Source organism: Triturus cristatus, chromosome 1_2 (assembly GCF_964204655.1).
Source record: "Triturus cristatus chromosome 1_2, aTriCri1.1, whole genome shotgun sequence".
NCBI lineage: Eukaryota > Metazoa > Chordata > Amphibia > Caudata > Salamandridae > Triturus > Triturus cristatus.
Window position 1 is genome coordinate 48,495,814 of NC_140580.1, and position 25,357 is coordinate 48,521,170.

A 25,357-nucleotide genomic window follows, 5' to 3' on the forward strand; every position below is an offset into this window, starting at 1 on the left:
GTCAAGGGTAGACTGGCTTCCGATAATGCTAGAATGTTCATGAACATCCTGTCCCATGGTAAAAATTATAAAGATCCTCTGGCTGCTTTGTCTCTGGACGCTGAAAAAGCATTCGATCGTATAAATTGGCAGTTTATGTTTCATACACTACAATGGTTTGGTTTTGGCCCTAATTTTATTTCTTTTATCAAACTGTTATACTCTTGTCCGAGGGCTAGTATTTTTGTTAATAACCAATTTTCTCGATTTTTTCCCCTATCTAGAGGCACCAGACAAGGTTGTCCTCTCTCCCCATTACTTTTTATCCTGTGTTTGGAACCCTTCCTTGAGCGTATTAGAACCAATTCCAAAATTAAAGGTTTTGCATCTGCTTCTGTTGAAACTAAATTATCTGCCTACGCGGATGATATATTGGTATACATGTCCAATCCTATTGAATCCCTTCCCCCTTTTTTAGAGGAAGTCCGCCTTTACTCTTCCATTTCTGGGTACAAACTTAACCTATCTAAAACAGAGGTCCTCCCTTTAAACTCGATATGTTATCAATTTATGTTTGCGGATACTGCCTTTGCATGGTGTCCCTCCAAAATTAAATACCTTGGCATTTGGTTTGCCTCTAATATAGCGGATACTATCAAATTTACGTTTAACGCACTAATGAATAAATTGAAATCTCTTCTCCTCGTGTGGTCCCCCTTATTTTTATCATGGTGGGGTAGACTAGATACTATTAAGATGATGGTCACTCCTCATATCCTTTACACGGTTTCTATGCTCCCTGTCAAAATCCCTAACACATTCTTTTCCCAATTAAACTCTCTATGTATTAAATTTTTATGGAACAATAAGCACTCCCGCATTGCTTTGAACAAACTCATTCGCCCCAAAGAAGAGGGGGGAGTGCGCTTCCCTAATTTTAAAGTATACCACTCTGCTTTTTTGATTAAACAATCTTTCTCATTGGCCTTCGATTTCGAGGATACGCCTATTCCTCGTTGGATTATCTTTGAGCGGTCGCTTCTAAAAGAGTTTCAGTTTCAGCATGTTACATTTATGTCCAACTGCACCTTTTTGTCTAAAAGCCCTGTATTAAAATACTCCCGTGAATTGCTGTACAATACATTCCTTAAGGATCTATCCCCTATCCAATGTTTTTTAATCTCCACCCTATGGTATAACAAATTTCTTAAATATAAAGGTAGATCTTTCTATTACAAATACTGGAAGGAAAAGGAGATCTTTTTTGTGCATCAGTTTTTGAATGGGTTTTCTATCATCTCCTTCCAAGAACTACAGACACGATATCAGCTCCCTGACTCCTTTTACAAGGAATACATTATTATCTCTAATGCTATACAAACCCAATTAGCTACTTACTCTCTCCCATCAGTTTCACCCCCTTTAATACCCTCTTCACCATTATACTCTCTATTCCCGGCGCATAAACTTAAAGCTGCCACTGTTTATAAGTTATTGTTATCTAATGCCAATGTTCGTTCTAAATCCTACATTGAGAGTGCATGGGAAATGGACCTATCCATCTCTCTTTCTATTGATAGTTGGGACAAATTATGGTCGAAATTATTTAAAGTTTCGGCTGCAGCCAGGATAACCCAATCTCTGTTTTTTCTGTATCATAGAGCCATTATTACTCCTGTTGCTATTTGTAAGTTTTCCCCTACATCCTCTCCCCTTTGCTGGTCCTGCTCTACCGAAACTGGTACATTAGTTCATCAGCTTTATGAATGTGCATCTGTTCTATCTTTTTGGAATTCAATTTGGAATGTATGCATGTCAGTTTTCAATTTTAATGCAACCTTAACTTTTGTAAATATCTTTTTAGGTTCTTTAGCTCCTGATATGGAAAATGTTTTACCTAATTCTAGGTTATTTGATCTTTTTATTGCATTAGCATTTAAAGTGATCCTGTCTGCATGGAAAGACAATTCTAAACTGTCGTCAATTACTTGGTGGAATTTTATTTGTGACGAACATAGGATTGCTTCTGTTTCCTCCTCCTGTGTTTCCCAAAAAATCAAAGCTGACCTTCTTTGGCTCCCTTTTACTGCTTATCTCTCCTCGCACCCTCCCATGTGATAATTCATTCTCTTTTCATTTTCTTCTCTCTCTGGCTTTCTCTTTTCTCTTTCCCTCTCCTCTCTTTGGTCTTTTCTCTTTTCTTCCCCTTTTTTTTTCCTCCTATCCCTTTTATCAGTGCCTTTTCCTTAAATTGCCCTATTATTGATCCTCTTTTTTTGTTTGCCCAGTTATTGTAAACCAACTTCGTTTATATACTATCTCTTTATGGCGCTATATTGGAATATTTGTTTATTGTAGCATTTGTTTTTCTTTTTCTTTTTCTCTGAAAATTCAATAAAAACTTCTTAAACAAAAAAAAAAGTTCTATTGTGATAGGGATGCACATTGATTCTAGCAATTCCCACAGCATGTGACATCACACTCAATCCTTTCACTACACAATTAGCATTGATGAAGGCACTCACTGGTGAATTTGGGGTCCATGAAGTTTGCCACCTCAGGTTTTGTGTATGATGGGGTCCAGCTACAAGATATAACATGTAAATTACATCAGTAAACTCACTACACATATTCCATTGCAACAAAAGCACAGTAAATATACATGGCTATTGGCTATGTAACCCTTCATGTTGTAAGTGATCAATTGACACAGTTTATATGCAAGAATGATACACATCGGTGAGGCCGGCTGAATTGAACATACATATGAAGAACGAAAACATGCACCTGTAGGCCAATTTGCAGAACCAGGTCATGAACCTCGTCACTATCAAATGCCGCTATGGTAGCTGACTTTGATTATGCTCTGATTCACATTTAGTACTCAGAAAGGTCTTGCTATACGGAGGTTCTCTTAAAAGCAGACACCAGGAAATGAGTACACTACATGTATCTCACTTCATACGTACGTACCCGTCAGTGCTGCTGAGTGCATGATATTGTACACTTATGTCCCATGCATCCCTAAGCTGAAAATTACGTATTTGAACTTTAATACATATTGTATAGGTAGAGATGTGTCTAATTCAGCATAGAATACCCTTGGATACTGTATGTGCTCCCATCAGAAATGCATTTGGGCTCTCATACCGGAGGCATGTACTATGTGAGTTTCATACATAAAGACAGCTCCAGTGGCTCTGGCCTCCAAAAACACCTTCATGAGGCCATGCAAATTCAGCATGTGGGATTTGCTATGCAGTCAGAGGTATGTAGTCAGTCAAATCAGTGTAAAGCACAGTGTAGCCATAGTGGGCATCAAGGAACTATACCTATTACACAAGAAATGCTGTTCAAGACCAGTGTTATGTGTATTGCCACATTCAGAGGTGAGCTAAGTAGTGTAAACCATGGCAGGCCTCATAAATGCTTGACAACTCAGGGGAGATATGCCCAGAAGGATCATCAGCACTTCACTACGGGGCTTCTTTCCAAGGATCTTGCACAGCTGGTGCATCACTTTTGACGTTGTAAGAAGTGAAAAGCCAGATGTGCAAGGGCCTTGTAAAAAAGTGCCTTGTAAAAAAGGCCCCTTAATGTAATATGCATGTTCTGTGATGGCCCATCACAACTGTACATGACAAATGCCTGCTGTGAAATAAGCAATTCTGGAGAACATCTGCACTACCAACTGAGTCATCATATCGGTTGTCTGGACAGGCTATGGCAATGTACATCAGCTCCATGCTTCCCTTGGACTCATCTCTGTCACCTAAAGAAACACTAATACTAGTGTGGGCCACACAGTGTCACAGATAGCACTGGTGCACATATTCTGCCAGCACTATAGGAACGGCATTTCCCCCTTTTCCATGGTGGCATGGAAAATATGAGCCAAACCTTCATGTGAGCCATACTTAATGGTTTCACAAATCATCAATGGGTACATGAGAAACAGAGGATAGCAGACACATTATGTGTTCTTACATGGTACTTCACCAACTTTAATGCCCACATAGTCTAGGAGGTCCAACTCTCTGCTGACCACATCTACACAGCAATGTTTCAACTGATTGGTGTCATGCTCTACTCTATAGAGCTGCAGCATCTGGAGACATATGCATTCCCATCGATGCTTCCAGACCTTGGCCTCCACTGGCTACCATGTTAGGCAGGTAAAGGCAGACCAGCCGCAAGAATACCCCAAAGTCCTGCTCATTCTGGAGTGACAACAACTATGCCCCAATATAATCTCATCCACAATAATCAAACCCAAACATAAAAAATAACAAGCATTGACATAGCCAATAGGTCTCGCCTTTGGGACCCTATAAGTGTTTAGCCATGCAACAATTGCATAACTAAATACTTATAAGGTCCCAAAAGCGAGACCTATTGGCTATGCCTCGCGGCCGTGCGGCCGCGAAAGTGAAAGTAATCGCGGTCAAGCGTGGCGCTCGCACCCGCGCACATGCACTGTAGCTCTAGGCTGGCCTGGTAGCACTTTTTAGAGCCCTCTCAATAAGTCTCGCCAGACCAGTGCATGCGCTGGGTCAGGCAGAGACCTAAAAAAAACACCCGACTACCCCTATCACAGTTATGCCCCTAAAGACAAACACATGACAGCACACAGGACAATAAGCAACAATCTACTACAAATACTCAAAAAAATTACTTTAGGGACACAACAGACATGACGCACCAGCTCCAAAAAACAATACCACTTCCAGCACAAGCACACCACCACCACTACCAAGCTCAGACAGTAAAACTGTGACTTAAAAGTAACTTTAAAGTTCCTGGTTTGCAGCATGTAGGATCCATTACATCACTTCCATTTATCCATTACTTCACATCCTGGGTGGATGCCGCACGTTTTCTGCAATGTTTTTTTTTTACGCTACCACTCAATGCATTGTTTCACAAAAAGCCTGACAATGGAAAATACTGTTAATATGGTGAGTTGGTGGGGAAAAGTCATTTTTCACTGCACAGCGGCTGAAACCTTTCACAAAGAATAGAATTCCGTCATTTTGTTTTTGATGCAGTAGGTTAAAATTCTTTTTGAGGTGTTTTGGGATGTTCTATTCATGTAAAAATAAACAGTAAATGCAGTGTTGTGTGTGATTAGTGGAGTTGACCTGCTTACAGTCTCTGCACATGTGTCATATGTGTGTTATTAAGTTAACATATGTGTGTGATCATCCTGTTCTGGGATCATACTATGCATAGAGCCCAAACCTCGTGGTAGCACAATGGGGCACCTTACCAGAGGTGCTCAATGGGCTAACTCATTAATAGCACCCATTGACATTGTATCCGATTCCTTCAGGGATGCAAGAGACTATCACTGCCATGGGATCAGTACACCCATATCTACAACTGCTCAGCCTACTGCCAAACAGCACCGTGTTGGGACTGTGGGCAGTGGAGGTATCAGGCTGTGATGAAATTAGGGATTGTGCAGCAATTGGGTGCACCCACATGGAAGAGGATGTATGGCTGGTGCCATTTGTTTGTTAGCGTATTTGCATTCCATATCAAAGGGACATATCCTACAGGAAAGTAACAATGTTATATTTTGTGTCAAACATGATCTTCAATCATGGTGATTGTGCTATGGTAGATCACCATGCATGCCTTGATGTGACCTCCTACATATGGTTGATAGTAAGGCTAGGTAAATCACACCATGCCTACACTCTGCATCAAGGCGGTGTTGCTTGTGCATCATAGGAGTGGGATTTCACATGCAACACTGTTGGACTGCCAATGTATGGTATGTAGCATTTGTCTATGTGAGATGTGATCACCTAATGGATTTGACATGTGGATACAGTTTTTGTATAGTTTGTAAAGCCATGACAGTCTGCGTTGTTTTCTATGCTAGCGCGGAGATACCTCTATGGGGGTGATTCCGGCGCTTTAGAAATCTATTACATACATACATACATACATATGTAGACTGTAGTTTTGGTACTGTTTTCCCATGCATACACTATGTGGAACACTTGAAACTCATCATACTATGAGTGTCCTCTACTATCATCCACAAGTATGAGGCCATACACATGGCTAGCATCAGGAGAGACACACACACAGTCAGTGCACACTATCTACTTGGCCACACCATGGTAATTGTGGTTGGCATTGGAGGACTATCTGCTACAAGTAGTTGGCATGCACACTAAGTCATTTGTAAAAAGAACTATTGATGGACGGAATGCAGAACAAATCAAAACATTCACCCCCAGTCAAGAGATCTGGGTTAAATCCATCATTCTTTTGCTCACCATGCCACCCCACTTTAGACCTGGCCATATGCAAATCAGTCTTGACCCTGTGCCTCATGGGAACCGTCCAGCCCGAACTGCCAAGCCAAGTCCTCCCTGGACCGGAAACAAGCATCCTAGGACCGGTTTCGGGGTTTCACCCCTCTTCAGCCAGCATAGCTTGATTTCAGTGGCACAGTGAGCCCGGGATCCACGTCTGGGCATACCCGGCGCACTTAGGCCGGGAAAGCAAAAGACACACAATTGATGGACGGAATGCAGAACAAATCAAAACATTCACCCTCAGTCAAGAGATCTGGGTTAAATCCATCATTCTTTTGCTCATCATGCCACCCCAGTTTAGACCTGGCCATATGCAAATCAGTCTTGACCCTGTGCCTCATGGGAACAGTCCAGCCCGAACTGCCAAGCCAGGTCCTCCCCGGACCGGAAACAAGCATCCTAGGACCGGTCCCTGGGTTTCACCCCTCTATCCTGGCTGAAGAGGGGTGAAACCCCGAAACCGGTCCTAGGATGCTTGGTTCAAGTTCAGGGAGAACCTGGCTTGGCAGTTCGGGCTGGACTGTTCCCATGAGGCACAGGGTCAAGACTGATTTGCATATGGCTGGGTTCAAACTGGAATGGCATGGTGAGCAAAAAACGATGGATTTAGGCCCAGATCTCTGTACTGGGGTGAATGTATGACATTGTTCTGCATTCTGTCCATCAACTGTTGTTTTTGCATTTGTCACCTCGAGTGGGACGGGTATGCTCGGACGTTAGTCCCGTGCTCTCATGCCACTGAAATCAAGCTATCCTGGCTGAAGAGGGGGTGAAACCCTGAAACCGGTCCTAGGATGCTTGGTTCCAGTCCAGGGAGAACCTGGCTTGACAGTTCGGGCTGGACTGTTCCCATGAGGCACAGGGTCAAGACTTATTTGCATATGGCTGGGTTCAAACTGGAATGGCATGGTGAGCAAATAAACGATGGATTTAGGCCCAGATCTCAGTACTGGGGTGAATGTATGACATTGTTCTGCATTCTGTCCATCAACTGTTGTTTTTGCACTAAGTCATTTGTACCAGATGTTGGTCAATACTGTTTGTTACACATAGCTACATACATTATCTGTGTGAAAAGAAGTAACAGGTAAGATTTAAATGTTTAGGTGTTTTCTATGACTATGGAGTGGTGAGCTCAGAAATGTATTTACAGATTGATGAACAATGTGTGATATTTCATCATTGTCGGGTATTATTTTGAGCATTCATGTTTTAGTAAAAATAATTGTTTATAATGTTGTCCCTCCGCTGTGTTGTGGCAAATGTTGGTCCAGGTTGCTGTAGCTCCTCATCTTCCTCCTGCTCATTGTCTGGCATTTCCTGCTCCGCCCATGGCACATTTGTCCTGACACAGATATTGTACAAAATGTAGAATACCAAAATAATTTTACACACCATGGGTGGTGAGTAGAGCAATCTGCCGCAGATATGTCTAGGATCCTGAAGTGGAATTTTAATACTCCAAATGTCCGCTCAATGATGGATCTGGTGCGGCATAGGGCATCGTTGTATGTCCGGTGGGCATCTGTTTGTGGGTTCTTGACTAAAGTCATGACCCACAGCATCAGAGCGTAACCTTGGTCTGCTGCAAAGATTTATTATTATTACATTTCTAAGGCACACAGCTACCCAGAGGCTTCCCGGCGCCATCGGACCCACGCAAGAAGTAAGAGAAACCCTATTGGTTAAATAACCACGTTTTTTTGCGGAATTTGTAATAAATAGTTTCATGAGGGAGTTGTAAGGGGAGTGAATTCCACAATGAAGGAGCTAAGCGGGCAAAAGACCGACCTCTCATACGTACTCGTTTGATCCTGGGGACTTGAAACTTTGCCTGATTATAGGATCGAAGAAGATGCAAAGGAAGGTAAGGGTGAATCAAGGCACTGAGATACTGTGGCGATGCACCCGATTTAATCTTATGCATATAGCATAGGGCTTTAAATTTAGTGCGATTTTCCATCCTAACCTAATGAAGGTCATGGAGGGAACCTGAGGTAGAGGCCTTTCTAGGTAACTGGCACAGTAGTGTGGCCTAAGAATTTTAGACTACTTGCAGCTTCCGAATCACCTCCTTATTGGCTCCTAAATACAGGACGCTACAATAGTCCAGTCCGGACACTATCAAGGCCTGGATAACAGTTTTTTGCGTAGAATTTGGCAGCATCCAAAGTATTTTTTTGAACCATCTTAAAATTGTAAAACAGGTTGAGGCTACCTTAACCGCTTGCTGCCTCATAGATAGTTTGTCATCTATGATTATGCCTAGATTACGGACCGATTGTGACGGTTGGGGGAGATCACCCATTTGAGGCGGCCAATGTTGGGGACCCTAGAGAGCTTGATTCCCGCCGAGGATTAGAACTTCAGTTTTTCCCCCGTTTAATTTCAACCTGTGGGAATGCATCCAGCTAGCTATCTTTTGTAGCCCTACCTGGAGAGAGGACACATTGGATGCCTCCTTGGTAGACAAGGAGAAGATAAGCTGGGTGTCATCCGCATAAGAATATATGGTTAGTCCAGCTTCTTCAGCTATTGTGGCCAGGGAGCTAACATAGATATTAAAAAGTAATGGGCTTAGGATAGATCCCTGTGGCACTCCATACAGGGAAGCATGGGCCTTAGAGCTTGCGGTTGGGGAACCTGAAAAGTCCTGCCAGACAAAAAGCTCGAAAGCCACTTGAGTGCTGATCCGACAATGCCCCAAGAATGTAAAACTTGTAGAAGGGCAGTGTGTGACACAGTGTCGAAAGTCAAGCAGTATGAGTGCCACAGTTTCTCCCATATCAAGACGTTGGCGAAGAGTTTCTGTGACTCCCAAGAGCGTGGATTCTGTAGAGAAGCCAGCTCTAAATCCTGATTGAGATGGTGTAGGATTTTTTGGGAGTCCACAAACTGCGTCAGCTGTTGATTGATATGTTCTTCTAAGATTTTAGAAAATGCTGGGAGTAATGAGATCAGGCGGAAGTTGGATGGTTCTGCCGGATCAGCATTCACTTTTTTTAGCAGGGGGAGAACCATGGCATGTTTTGAAGCCGCTGGTACTATTGCTTCACGTAGCGAAGCATTAAGCAGTTCCATGATGACATTGAGTAGTGGTAATTCCAATTTTTGAAGAATGGGAATGGGGAGAGGGTCCTTGGGAGAGCCAGATTTAAGGCTAATTAGGATGTGGCTGAAAGATGGAGTGTCCAGAGGCAGCCAGTTTCCAAGCATCTTGCTAGGTCTTGCAATAGTGTCCTGCGTCATTGGAAGAATGGTACAGCCAGATGTAGAGGCATTGATCTTTAATTGCAACTCCACATCAGTTGTCGTAGTATTGAATTCTGTATACATTTTTTCTATTTTATCAATAAAGAACCATTACAAGGGATGGCCCAATATTAATTTCCAATCTGTTCTGCATCCTGTTTTACTCATACATCTTGCTTACAGTAATAGACGTGCTATGACATAGTGTGACACACACACAAGTAGGGATTGGAAAGGGCGGACACTGAGCAACACATACAGCTGTGCTGCCCTCTATGATTCACTTATATTTGTCATTCTCGTGAGTACCAATGGCATACAGGTGATGAATTCTCACCTGTAAGGAAAGTCTATTTGCCATTGAGTAGACACATCTCACATTCATCTAGGTTGTCTATTAATGGCTACTATTGCCATTCCTTAACTGATACCGGTCTGATTTGACAACATGTAATAGGAGCAGGTGATGTGTGTTACTGTAGTCACACATATTTTGCTTTGAGAATTGAAGTCAATATTGTTCAATGTGCTCCACCATGGAAAGGATAGTGAGTGGATATAAATGTGGGACTTGGTAGTATACACATGGCAGTGTAGTGTCCACTATGGTGACAGTAAACAAGGGACTATAGATATGAGTCAATCTTTCACTGTACAGTGCAGCTGGTGGACTAACTACACTGAAGGACCTCATGTCTTGTAGACAGTGTAGGCTATATCTACCACATGATTCAGTGTCCAGGGTTCTGTGGCTTTACAGGCACAACCAGTGCAGCATTGCTCCTAGACAGTCACACTATATCCCTGACAACTGTATTTTGGGCTGTCATGGGAGATGTAGTTTGTGCATGAGGCTGCACCTTGCTGCACAGTCAGGCACCTTGGGTGAATGCTGTAGTGATTTCGGCACAAATAAAAATGTTGTGTATATAGTTTGTAATGTGTGTATGTGATGAGTAATATGATGTCACAATGCTAAAGCTGATTCTGTGAGGTTTATATATAACCATATATCTCAGTTATACAGGTCTGGGACACATCTTCATGCCTCCTGACCATGGGATTTACATGAGAGATACAGACTAGACACAGGGATTGCCTTGCTTCAGCAGGGTATTTGGAAGCATAATGCACACAAAGGGCCTCATGTAGCATTTGTTTCCACAGGGTAGCACTGGATGTGAACTGCCTGAGCTGACCTGCATCCAAAGTGAATTTTTGGATTGTGCCTTTCAGTTGGCATGCGGCACATCCACGGTTTGTCCACATTCGCAACATCACATGATAGTGACTAGTGCTACCACCGGCCCACCCTTTCACCATAGTGCACATGTGTCAGCTTAGTGTCCTCACATAATGTCATGCTTTAAGGGAAATATTCCAGGACCAATAACACACCATTTATGCAATTCCCTCCTATGTGGTGTGCGGAATACTGGACACATAGTTATTGGACATGACAAAGAGACATGTGATTCTGTATCCTCATTTCACCTCCCCTTGGGAGGCAAACTATTTACACACTGTCCCAGGGTCCGTGAACCTAGGTTATGTGTAAATGTGTGAGTTAATCATTGGGACAGGCCACCACAAGGCCCATGGTAGAAATCCTTAACATAGGGTGAATGAATGCTGCACTTTGTTCTGACTTGCTTTACTGCATACCAATGAGGCCAAGCAATGTCATGCAGACAGATTTTGCATTGCCAGATTGATGTGATTTGGGAAGCCGCTCCACCAGAGCATCATGAATAGTGATAGTCCACCAGCACAGTTCTCTAATACTTGTGGCCCATCGTGGCGTAGGCAGTGTCGCCACCTCTGACTTGAAAGGTTGATTTACGCATAGGCTATGTAGTATGGTGCAAGTATGTAGGCCCACACCAACTACGTATTCACTGTCTCATTCAACTCAAGACTGATGTGTTCAACGTATTCCTATGTAATTGACTGCCATGTGATCTGTCATGTGCTTGAGGTGTACATATCATCCAGTAGGCCATCCCCATAGGTCACACCCTGGAAACACTCATTGATGGTGTTATGCCGGAAGATGAAAGAGTCATGTGCACTGCCCGAGTACTTGGCAAGGAGTTTGATGAAAAGGCCCAGATGGTCTGCGGCTTCTTGCATGTACATGGAACAGATGTGCTTTCTGTTGCGGTAGATATGGGATGTTGTCACTGGGGCACAAGTTTACATGTGTGCAATCCATTGCCCCAACACATGTGGGAATGCTGCAATGGTATAAAAGCCTTGCTTGTTGTCCTGTTGTTCCTGCACTGTTTTGGGGAAGTAGAGGTACTGAGGCATGAGGTTTTTTATGGCATGCAGGATGGTGGGGAGGCCCCAGGAGAAGAATACCAGGGATACTCCTGCCACTCTGGCAGTGGTGGGTTGAAAAGTTACAGACGCCAGCATGTGGAGTACAGCCAGTAGCTTGGCCTGCAGAGGGATGTTGGTGCAGTGCTGAGATGTTGCCTGCAACCTTGGTGCAATGTGGTGCAGGAGGCGGACAATGGACTCCCTCCTGAGCCTGTAATGGGCAATGACCTCCCCCTCCCTGAGATCAATGAGGGTTATCCTCTGGTGGTATGTCCGCTCCCTTCTCCTGCACTGCCTCTTTGATGGTGGTCTCCTTGGTGCTCCAAGCTGCAATAGCAGTAGAAGTTGAGCTTGCCAAATTAGCTTTGGATCTGCTCTACATTTCTACTAGTGTGCTAGCATCATATATAAGACCAGCTTTTCCAAAGCGGTACAAAGCTGCCACTATTGGGACTTAGCAGAAGTTTTTTAAAAGTGGCAGTATTTCCAAAAATCCTTGTACATATGGCAGCATCAGTTTTGCGATTGATTTTCCGAGGGAACGCCTACCTTGCATATCATTTTCGGAAAATGCAGCTAACAGAACTGGTGATGAAAAAAATAGGCGCTAGCAGTGGAAAAGTGACGCTTAGTGGTTCTAGCGTCACTTTGTAAATATTGCACTAAAAAAGAAATGCTGCAGAGTCAAAAAAGTGATGTTGCGGCGGCGTAAGATACTTGTAAATATGCCCCATAGTGGGGGCACAGGTAACATTGATGCATAGTGAGGTATTTATTTAATATGTACAGTATTAGAATGGAAAAGCATTCACCATCCTCAATGTTGTTTTATCGCCTTAGATCTGTGTTGCCACTCCATATAAATGTTCTAAAGAACTACCATGTTAAAATTGAGGAAGAGTTTTCAAATAAATACATATGTAAACAAGCATTGGCATAGCCTATAGTGTTGGTTATTTTTGATTAGATCTGGCATTAACTAAGCAGTAGCGGCAGTCATCTACGGGTAGGGGGGAGCGGGCATGCATGCAAAAATAAATAAATAAATAACTCACTGGGTGAATGCGACATCCTCCATTTCAGATCTCCACAGGAACTGGTATCTGGAGCCTGGAATCCCCTTGACCAATCAAGGCGCTGCTCTCATGCTGTGTGACAGCAGTGCCCTGATTGGAGAGAGTGGCCTCACTCGGCGCTCCAAAGCACCCTGGAGGCCTGCACTGACTCTAACCCAGCTGTCTTAAGATAGCTGGGCTAGAGATGTTTAAAGTGCGCATTTGTGGCTGCCAATCTCAAGACGGCCCGCCGAAAAGACAGTAGCACTTTAAACATAAGTGCATAGACAGCCCACCCTCCTCCCTGCTGCTGTCACTCAGCAGTGTGTGGTGTAGCGGTCTAGTCTGCGGGCGCACACTGCGTGTGATGTCAGCGGACATCCGGGAGCGGCCATGATATCGGCATTAGAGCGCCGATTCCGAATCAGTACGGAGCTCCGCTCCGGCGCCCCTGTGTGAGTGTATTTACTTACAATAAAAGCACGGTATCACGATTCCGGTGTCTGCCCAGTTACTATCACCAGGCTCCCGTTAGGGCATAGCAGCAATCCTACAATGGCGACGAGGCGGTGAGGGAGTACCACGTGCTCCATTCCAAGCCCACGTGCAGAGCAGGAGGCCGGCAGGACACGACACCCACGTGCAGGCACACAGGGAGCGCGGCAGAGCAGCGGAGCAGCGCCCCCTTTAGCGTGCAGGGGATACAGTGATCAGGGCGTCCGACTCCGATCCTGGTAAGGGGGTTCGGGGATATTTCCACGCCGATTGCAGCGGAGAGGGTGCGCCAATCATCCAAACCGGCGAAGGGGAAGCGTCCCGCACCCTGGAGGAGGCCAGGGGAAGCCCCACGGGGAGTGGAGAGTCTAGCCAGGATGATGAAGCGAGGGGCGGGCGCGCCCAAACTGCAAGGACACCCACCCATTCCACCCCTGGAGGCCGACGCGCCAGAGACGGGGGAAAGATGAGCTCGCAGACGTTCTCACTGACGAACCCAGTGCCCTTCCTAACAAAAGTCGGGGAACCAGAGATGCCATGGGAGGACTGGAAAAGGTACTTCCTAAATTACCTCTCGGCACTAGAAGATGAGGGCGAGGCGGAATTCTCGAGCGCACGGCGGAAGAAAATTCTTCTCTATCATCTGGGCCCGGCGGGACAGAGAGTGTACGACGACCTAGGGAAGGCAGTGAGACCAGCAACGGACGACAATGTGTTCAAACATGCCCTAGATGATCTGGACGCCCACTATCGCCCGGCAGTATGCATAGCGATCGACAGGTATAACTTCGACCATAGGAAGCAAAACAAGGGAGAAACGGTCGATGAATACGTGGCTGCCCTACAGAAATTAGCTCTAACATGCAAATTCGGAACCCGTCAAGAAGAACTGATAAGAGACCAGATCATCATGCACACGGTGAATTCCTCCATCCAAGAGAAGCTATGGGCGAATGGTGACGAACCGTTGAAGACAGTCGTGGCCTTAGTAAAGAAGGCAGAAATGACCAGGAGGTGCGCGGAAGCGGCCAAACACGAAAGTCAACCTGAGCAAGCGGTGTGCAAAGTGGAAGATCGGAAGGCTGGAGACAGCAGACAACCAGCAGGACAGCAAGGAACTCGGAACTTCAAAAAGTACAACGCCAGGACTGCCAGACCACAGGGTCAACGGCAGTGGGGTAAGAATGCCTGCAACAGATGCGGCAGTGGCACGCATGCCGCCAGCGACAAGGGTTGCCCGGCGTTCGGAGCCAAGTGCGCATACTGTGGATTGATAGGACACTATGAGAAGGTGTGCCGCAGGAAGTCCCAGAGACAGGAAGTGAAGTATGTGGCGCACGATACGCGCAAGGAGGATGATGAGGCGCACGAAGAGGAGGAAGACGAGATCTTGATAGTGGAAGAACAAATACTGGGCATTGAAAGTTCAGCGGAAAAGTAGCCAAGATGCGAAATGAATATTGGCGGCGTGGGAGTTACCATGGTAGCGGACTCGGGATCGCCTTACACAATTATACAGAGGAAAATATGGGAGGAAGATTTCATACCAAGGACGAAGCACCACCTGAAGCCCACGGACATCCACCCAGTGACGTTCACCGGGGAGCCCATACCCATGGTAGGGTATTGCCCGTTACTCTTCGAGTTCAGGGGCAGAACGTGTGAAGGCAAATTGTACGTGGCAGAAAAGGGACCATCAGTATTGGGCTGGAAGGACCAGGGAGCCTTGGGAATGAAACTGAACCCAGGTGGACACACACAAGTTCTCATGACCGAAGACGGACCGGAGTATGAAGCGCAGCGCTGGAAAGAAGAATTCCCCGAAGTCTTCAAGGACTCCATTGGTCGCATGGCAAAGTTCACTCATAGAATCCAGCTGAGAGAGGGAGCCCATCCGGTGTCCCACAAAGTGCGCAACATCCCACTCCGGACCCGGGCTGCGGTACAGGAAGAGCTGCAGAGACTGGAGGACAATGGGGTGATAGAAGCAATCGACAACGCGGAATGGTTGGCGCCCTTGGTGGTGGCGCAGAAGCCCAACGGGAAGGTGAGGCTGGGTGTTGATCTCAGGGAGCTTAACAAGAACATTGTGGTGGACAAGTTCCCGCTCCCCCGTATCAACGAAATGTCGGCCAAGACCCAAGGGGCACAATGGTTCTCAACCATAGACTTGACGTCTGCCTACCATCAGATTGCTTTACACCGATCATGCAACCATCTGACGTCATTTATTACTCCGTTTGGGTGCTACAAGTTCCTGAGGATGCCGTTCGGACTTGGCTCGGCGGCAGCAGTCTTCCAAAGACTGATGTACAGGTTGTTCCACAAGAAATCAGGCATCCAATACTTCCAAGACGACATATTGGTAATGGGGACATCCAAAGCGGATCACAACAGGAAGTTGGGAGAGGTACTCACGGTGTTAAGACAGAATGGTCTCACAGCCCAATGGGACAAATGCAAGTTCGGCATGGACAAAGTCACGTACCTAGGGCATGAGATAAGTAAGCATGGCATTGAACCTAAAGCGTCCAATGTTGCAGCCATAAAGGATGCACCTACGCCCACGAACAAGGAAGACGTCCGGACCTTCCTGGGGATGGCAGAATTTTACAGTAAATTTGTAACGCACTTTGCCTCCAAAACCCACCACATGAGGTCACTTCTTAAAGACAAATCCACGTTCCGATGGACGGAAGAGCAACAACAGGAATTCGAAGACATGAAAAGACACATCAATGAGGCAGTGCCCATTCTTGGATTTGACCCCACTGCACACACGGTGTTGACCACGGATGCTAGTGACCGTGGATTAGGAGCAGTGCTCACACAAAGGACTACAGAAGGAGCGACCAACACGATAAGTTTCGCGTCCCGAGTGCTAGCTCCCAATGAGAGTAAATTTAGTGTCATCGAGAAGGAAATGCTCGCAGCGGTGTGGGCAATGGAGAAATTCCGGCAATTCCTGTGGGGTGGTAGATTCTTGTTGCGCACGGACCACAAGCCGCTGGTGAAAGTCCTCATGTCCTGTGGGCACGAACATGCCACGCCACGAATCGCCAAGATGACGCTGAGACTCCTAGACTATGTATATGACGTGGAGTATCTGCCTGGACACAAGAACAAAGTGGCCGACTTCCTAAGCAGAGCAGCATCCAAGGAAGTCACGGACGTCCAGGATGAAGGTGGATGGGAGGACTACGCGGTGGCGTTCACAGGAGATCTTGAAAGAGCCATAAGTGGACAAGAATGGGAGACGGAGTATGAACAGGACGAGAAATTAAGAGCAGTCAAGGTGTATGTAACCAAGGGATGGCCAGAAAAGAGATTACTAGAGGAAGAAATGAAGCAATTTTGGGAAGTCCGGGAAGAACTGTCGGTAGGGGACAACCCGTGGTTCTTGCTGCGTGGCAGCAAAGTAATTCCTCCGTCCGCATTGAGGCACCGCATTGTATCCATTGCTCATGAAGGCCACTTGGGGATAGTGAAAACGAAAGGGAGAGTTAAGGAAGACTACTGGTGGCCGGGGATGGATGTCATAGTGGAACGCCAGGTGAGGGCGTGCGAGCAATGCTGCAATGCGGAAAAGACCCAAAAAGTGTTGCGTCCGCCCTTGGGGCGATATGAATGTCCAGAGAATCCCTGGGAATAAGTTTCCATTGACGTACTGGGACCGATACAGAACATGAATGACGTCCAGAAATACATCACGGTCGTAATAGACCGTTACTCCAAATGGCCGGAGGTCCATGTGGCGGACAACGCGGACACTGAAACAATATTGGAATTTCTGACAGACGTCTTCATAAGAGAGGGAATCCCCAAAGGGATTCTGAGTGACAACGGCCCGCAATTCACATCTAACAAGTGGGAATCCTTCATGAACAGAAATGGCATCACGGTCCGACATACGCCGATCTATCACCCAGCGGGAAATGGAGCGGCAGAAAGGTTCAACCGGGTGATCATGGGGTCAGTGCAGGCAGCAATCAGCCAAGGCGTAAATTGGGAAAAGGAGTTGAAACGGTTGCTGTGGGCATACCGGATAACACCCACCTCCACGGGATACAGTCCGTTCCGGGTGCTGAGAGGGAGAAAGTCCTTCACGAAGGATAACGTGGCATGGAAACGACTCACGGTGCAAAGCCACTGGTCCCCAGCGGTAGTACGCAAGAACCTGGAAAGAGCACAGACTGTATACATGGAGTATTACGACAAGAGGCACAACACCAAAGAAGTGACCCTCGAAAAGGGCGAATGGGTGAGAGTCAAACTGCCTACACAAAGGAGGAAAGGAGACAGTAAGTTCACTTCCCCGTTCCAAGTTGTGGAACCATACTCCAGGTCAGCCCTCCTCAGCGACGGGAAGATATGGTCCCAAGACCGGATGGCGAGATGCTCCCCCACCGATGGGAGGTGGACAAGTGCAGAGTCGGATGAGGCCGGAGCAGCCGGTGCCCAGCTGGACCTGCAGACGGAGCGAGAGAGTCCCAAGGAAGGTGAAGGCAGTCCCCAGTCGGGAAGCGGGCACAGAGGGAGAGAGGAAATGACAGGACAGGCGTCCACCGGGCAAGTAGGGACTGAGAAGGAGGAAAGGACAGATGCAGGATTGAAGGGAGGAGAAGGAACTCCCTGCCTGGATGGGGTCGCCACCACCCCGAATACTGGTGAGAGCAGAAAGTGGACACGGTGTGGAAGAAGAGTCATGTTGCCCAGGAGATTCGGGGAGTTCAGTATGGACAACAAGTAAGACTGTACAAGTTTTGGGAGGTTGTTATGTTGTTAATTATTATAAAGGGGGAGATGTGGTGTAGCGGTCTAGTCTGCGGGCGCACACTGCGTGTGGCGTCAGCGGACATCCGGGAGCGGCCATGATATCGGCATTAGAGCGCCGATTCCGAATCCGTACGGAGCTCCGCTCCGGCGCCCCTGTGTGAGTGTATTTACTTACAATAAAAGCACGGTATCACGATTCCGGTGTCTGCCCAGTTACTATCACCTGGCTCCCATTAGGGCATAGCAGCAATACTACACAGTGACCTTGTCCCCCGTCCCGACGCTTGGCTCAGGACGGAAAATAAAATGGTAATAAATTACTATTTTATTTTTCATGGGCTTTTGTGGGGGATTTTAAGTGGGGCATCGCTCCTCAGCTCCAAAGTAGGAGCTACACCTGTTAATAAGACCTTTCGTTTAAAAACAAATCCATACATGCATATGTACATAGATGGACTTTCAGTCAACTCTCTTCATCAATTGCGCTGTTACAGTGTCATTCGCATTTTGCTTTTGCTCCCCACAGCATATACTATGGGCCAATGGCTCAGACCAATTCATCCATTGGCTGCCTCCAGTGTTGACGGCATTTTGCTTGAACCGAATGTGATGGAACATTTATGTCCAAAGTGTCTGCGGTGTATGCGTCAATCCAGTGCTGCAAGAGAGAACTTGCTGTTGTTAATCGACCACATCCTTAATTAACACGGTGGTTTGAATAGAGTCCGATTTAGGAGTCACTCGTCTAGCTACATCCAGCCTGTTAGTACCTAGCACCCTCTAGCGGAAAATTAAGAATGTGCATTTTTCTTCAATCTAGGTTACAACCCTAGAGCAGCAGACTCAAAGCCACACAGCTCCCATCTGCGTCTCACCCACTGTTATAACTAATACACATCAAATCACTGTTAGGCTTGGAATACTCCAACGTAAAATTGATCTGTGTAATGCTCATATTTAATTTACATACAAATACTTTGTAGATTGTTATTTATTTGAAAAAGCTTGCTTTGCAAATCGAAGTGCTTCCATTATGCACCAGTATTTCCTTTAAAAGAGCTTTATTTGTATACTGTTATATTTACAATGTGCACCATTGTTATTTTACAAAAGCATTCTTAGTATTATAAAGTGTTTACTTTGTGCATTTTTATTTCTGTACTAAAGCTTACTGTAGTACTTGATGTGTGCACTGTTTATTTCTTTACAAAGGCATGCTTTGTATACAGTGGTCCTTGCACTGTGAAGTAATTTAAGGCTGTAGTAGTTATTGTGTGCATTGATTTTATTTTCTGTACAAACTCTTGTTTGATACACCTCCACTTCTTGCTGTGTGAACTGCTGCTTGCTGGTCGAGGGGTGTAGCTGAATCAACACTATGGGTATATTTATAAGAGGCTTGCATCGCGTTTCCACCATGCAACATGATATATGCGTGATGTAAACCTTTAAGTCAGATCTGTGAAGCCACGCTAAGCCACTTTGTGTGGCTCTGAGTAGCTTCATAAATCTGGAGTAACGAAACGCAACGCAAATCGCTGCGTTGCTTTACTCTGCCCTGGGAAGCCATTCTAAGGTCATTGCTTGGGTGTTCCCATGCAAGTGTGATTTGTACACATTCCTATATTTACTTCAACTTCTAAACCTGGCAATGCACCAAAATCTTACACCTTCCCAGGGGAGGTGTAACGAGGAGAAATATCTCTATTTGTCCTCGTTTCTTCCTCTGGAGCACACATGAATGAATACATTTATATGGCGCACAGCTACTCAACTAGAGTGTCCCGGCGCTAGACAGGCCTCCCCATCAACCCAAACTGACACTCCTCATCACAGTGAATCACAAATTAACAAATGCTTCTAAAAAAATCAAAGACAGAATGACCAGGTTTTAAGCAGTTTCTTAAAAGTGGCTAGCTCAGTCACCGTTATCAGAGACAGAGGAAGCAAATTCCAGGCCTGTGCTTCCAGGAACCTGAAGGAGCATGCCGCCCAACCGGGCACGGTATATTCTGGGAATGGAAGCTAGGCTCAGAGACGATGATCTCAAGGTTCTTGTAGGCGTGTGATCGGTAACTCTCCTTCTGAGATAACCCGCGCCACTCCCATGAAGGGCCTTGAAGAATAGCACCAGAGCTTTAAACCTGATCCTCATTTTGCTTTAAACCTGATCCTCATATTTACTGGCAGCCAGTGTAGAGCCTTGAGGTGCGGGGATCTGTGGGTCCTTGGTTTAAGCATAAGAACTGCTCTGGCAGCTGCATTTTGGACCACCTGCAAAAGGCTGTGTAGGCATTCAGGAAGGCCCAGGTACAGGACATTCACATAGTCCAGTCTGGAGGTAACCAGTGCCTAAACCACAGTCTTCCTATAGTCAAGTGGCAGAAGTGGAAAAAATTTCCTCAGCATACCCAAGAGGCCAAAGCATGTGCCAACTACCAACTGGATTTGGGCTTTCATCGAGAGAGTATCATCTATCAAGATGCCCAGACTTTTTCCCATCTGTTGTGCAGAGAGGAGGTGACATATCTTCAGGCCACCATTGTTGCCAATCGTCTGGAGGTGGGAGCAAAAAAAGATCATTTCTGACTTCTCCGGATTACATTTCAATTGATTTGTCTACAGCCACTTAAACACCTTCATGAGGCAAGTCCTAATATTCTCACCCTCGAAGTCCACTCCCGTATCACAGGTAAAAAGGAGCTGAGTGTCTGCGTATGAAATAGTTTAAGCATCATATGCTTCGGCCAGTGGTGCCAGCGGGGACATATAAAGATTAAACAGCGTGGGGCTCAATATAGAGCCCTGTGGAACACCCAACGTCAGACTAGGGAGTGCAGCCGCAAAGGGGGGAGTCCATACTTCCTGACCTCTGTCCTCCAGAAAGGAAGAGAGCCATTTTAGTGCAGAGCCACCACTTCCGAGTTCCCGCATCCTGTCTAGGAGTCTAACATGGGGAACAGTATCAAAGGCAGCTGATAGGATCCCCATGGATCAGGATGGCTTTCCCTCCCACATCCAGCTTCTCCTTGACATGTTTCGAGACCTCCAGTAAGGCAGTTTCAGTGCTATAGTTGGCTCTAAAGCCAGACTGGCTGATGTGCAAAAGGTTATTCTTTCCAGCATAGTCCAAAATAACCATATTCACATATTTCTCCAAGACTTTAGAGAAGGCTGAAATCAGTGAAATGGGACTGTAGTTTGCTGACACCATGGGGTCAGCTGATGGCTTCTCAAGCAGTGCAAGGATTTTAGCTTGTTTCCACAGAGAGGACATATGGCCAGCGGCTAACACAGAATTAAATATCTGGTTAGCCACAAGATTTAAAACAGTAGCCACCGTGGCCAGTAATTGGTTGGCAGGAGAACCTGACATAAGGCCCTTAATAATATAAAGGGATACCTTAGGCTGCAACCTAGGAAATGGAAGGAGGACAGGGAATATTCCAGATGGAAGAGCTGCAGTAGGAACTAACCAGGCTTCAAAATCATCTGGAGGCCCTCTAGTGAAAGACTCTTGAATAGTCACATTAAATTGTGAAAGAAAGTCGCTAGTTGTGACTTTCAGACAGCTTTTTTTGCCTCGTAAACTTTAGTACAATGGGACTTCAAGGTCCATTTATACTTATATTTGTCATCAGAATCAAAAAATGTCCTCCATTTCCTTTCTAAACATTTACAGGCGCTCTTGCTTATTCTCAGCGCTCATTAAACCAGGGTGCTGAAGGACTGACTTTCTTAGGAATGTGTGTCAGCAGTGTGGCTAATTCATGCGTTTTCTGCCGCACCCAGGCATCAAAAAGGAGTACATCCCTCTCGGGGCTCCCTGAGCAAGGGGGTGGAGGATTCCAGCACCTCCCCTAACACAGAGGATGAGACTCGGTGGAAAGGTCTAAACTTACTTTCCATTTTATTTGCAGGAGCTGACAGCACCTTCCCCAACTGGGGCTTGCGCTGGCATTAGGCAGCCAAAAGGGCGCCAGCGCATGGGAAAGGACAGGAATGTGCCACATTGCCTTACATTTGGTGCATTCCTTCCCTTTCCCTGCCATGCAGTGCAGTGTAGCAAGGTGACTTACTGCACTGTGTGACTTCTTCATAAATGCACCCCTATATATGCTGCTAATGTATATAAATGCTAAACCCCCACCCAAAGGCGCACAGCTGAGAACTCTGGTTTGGTTTCAGAGACAGCAAATTAATGGTACAGTTACATATATTGCTGCCATAGTCTACTTTTTTTGTTATACTGCACTTTTATTTCGATGTTCAGCCTGCTTATAGGCTTTAGGTGCTTGCACCAGGTGAGTGAAGAATAGGGGAGTGAGGCATCAATCATAGTTGACATATCCAGTGTGCCCAAACATGTAATTGATGGAACAACCACTGCCACCAGGGATTACTCAGATCAGTAGTACACATGATACATTGAGACAGTTAAACTACCAACATGCAGGACAGTTCCATAATACCAACACTATTTACACTCCAGGTTGGAAAAGCCTGAGTGCGCACAATGTGCAAGGACAGGGGTAAGCAGGGTCATGACAACCACCACCATGGCAGTGCCATGGAGGGGAGCGGAACTATCGCCAGAGGATCACTCTCATTCCCCTCTGGCAAGAGCAGGTCATAGCCCATTACATGCTTAAGAAGGGGTCTATTGTCCACCGCCTTCTGAACCAGATAGCACCTGGCCTGTAGCTCACATCCCAGTTATGGAGCGGGTAAAATAAAAAGATTTTAGTATACCCAAACCATTTATATATGTTTATATTAAAACGAATAAAGTACTAATTCTAATGAATAATAGGGTGTTGTGATTGAATTAACCAACCTAATTAACCAAGAGAATACACGTGGGAATGCATTTGCATGGCTAAAAATAATAAGTGAACTAAGTTTGTACGCATATTAAATTTATATGTTTAGCTTAAGCAGTGTTAATGTGATTTGCGCTTAAATAAACCAGCATTAACGGCTTTAAATGTTGCATATGGCTAGATAAATGCATACACATAAGGGTATTAGCAAGGGAATAACATTGTTTTATTCATTTCTATGTATTAATTATGATTTGTGTTTCTTTTACTTAAGTTAACTATTTCGGCCTACTAAAAGATGGCTGCTGACTGATTGCTTACTAAAGTACATGACATCACGCAATTAGCAATGGAGGAAGACGCCTGCACTGACTACGTCGTGCCCTCTCCTTGAACCTCCGAACCAGGTCCATGAAGACTACTCTGGGCGAGATGCCAATGTCCCTGAACATGGACCAAATGTTGCCATCTGGGAACCAAAAGTCACCTAAGAACAATAGACTGATACTTTCCCGACCTGGGAACATCCTTTCCCATGCGCCTAGTTTATTCATCATCCGTATGTGAATTTTGGAGAATGTTTCTTAATGTATTTAGACGTGACTGAATTCAGCCAATCAACGACCTGGAAATAATAAAAAATTATACTGTTTATGTAAATTTGGTATAAATATTAGTAGTATAGAGAGGGAAAACGTCGGTCACCACTCGAGAGCTTGAGACGCACCCTGATCGATGCTACTCTATGCGACACTCCATGGTGACAGCAGAGGACGGGACGTTAGAAACTGATGATCTTTCTGAGGACTGGTGCTGACTTAGAAAACGACAAATAGCCAGAATAGGTAAATATGACAAAAAGATAATATGGCATTGTTAGGATTTAACCTGCAATTTAATTAGATAAAGGAAAACATTATTTGAAGAACTGTGTCGGGTGATTATTTCTGGCAATGTTTTATTAATTAAATGAGAGTCAAAGTGAATTTCATCAAACCTATCTTAACTAAATGATCTATTTGACCTCCGGATGGAGGGACTGTTAGAGTAAGTCAATAGATGTGTTACCTCTATCCAAAGTGAATAAACTGCAGGTCGGAATCGGGATATCTATCTCTCCCCCTGTAAGGCACGGATAGTTTGATGTGAACGAATGTTGGTGTTATGGGCCCCACCAGCGTGTGATGTGTGTATGTGCGTGTGACTGAGAAGTCATTCCGTCTGTGGAAGCAGGGAGAGATTTTGTGTTCTGAACTGCACCAGTATTTCTGGTAGCAAGAGATAGTTTTTATTATTTAGGTTTGATGATTCGCGTGTAGATATATATATTTACCAGTATTTTTGGTAGCTAAAAATGAGTTTTATGGTGTTGGTTTGATTTGGCATGTATATAGCTTATCGATTATTGATTGGTATTGATGTATGTATTAACACTATATGTTGAAGTCGTATTGAGTTTATGTGGTTTGTACGGCTTCTGGGATGTAAGAAGTCGGTGACAGTTCCGTGGTAGGGCAGAGGTAAGTGCTGCTCTCGGAAAAGACGGAATTGTGGTTGCCCGTAGGTACACGGGAGAAACGTGTGACAATTGAAGTTACACGTCACATTGTCTGGGTTCGACTCGGTGACATCGTCGTGTGTTGCCATTAGAGACATTTTTCTGTGTGCGAGAAGTACGTATGATAGCAAATGGGTTAACTGTGAAATTTTGGTCTTAGGTACCAGGAAACCAATTGGTATGCCGATAACGCTTATCACTGAAAAGGTAGCAGGTGTTCTCTGAGCTTGTGAGAAGGACAAAGTAGAGGTAAGCGCTGCTTTGTTTTTTTTTTTTTTTTTTTTTGTGTTTTTTTTTAAACCGTTTATTACAAAATTCAAAAAATATACAAAGATGGGCCTACAACCTTCAGGCCGGCCGCTAGCAAGCAAGAGGAGCATGTGATACAAACAATAAAGCGCATGCCGCGGCAAAGGGAAATGCACAGGAGTTAGAAGCGGTGGTAGCCACACCATCCGGACCCCACATAACGGTTTCATTTTAATATAAATAACAACAAAAAACGAATCCACAAGGCAACCCACAATCGGAAACAGCAGCATGTGCTCCCCTAGAGGGGGGACCCTACCAATCCATAGGAGTATCAAGGGGGGGAAAAGGTCAGGACGGGGACTAGGTGGACTCAGTGCCCGGAACCGGGGACATAAACTGGCAAAGGGGACGGGGCCGGTGACGGATCGGGCAATAACGGCGGGGTACAGATTCCCCCGCGGTAGGCGTTCCAGGGGCCCCATACTTTCACCCATGTCCCAGGCTTAC

The 25,357-nt window shown here is 45.5% G+C and overlaps 1 protein-coding gene across 1 annotated transcript in view; it reads left to right on the forward strand.

Moving 5' to 3' along the window:
* Nucleotides 1-23,884, forward strand: part of LOC146866740 (uncharacterized) — a 226,629-nt gene extending 202,745 nt beyond the window's left edge. Inside the window, exon 5 of the transcript XR_014965785.1 lies at nt 23,315-23,884. The gene's annotated coding sequence lies outside the window, so the exon portion shown is untranslated. The remainder of the gene's footprint in view (nt 1-23,314) is intronic.
* Nucleotides 23,885-25,357: the final 1,473 nt, after the last annotated feature.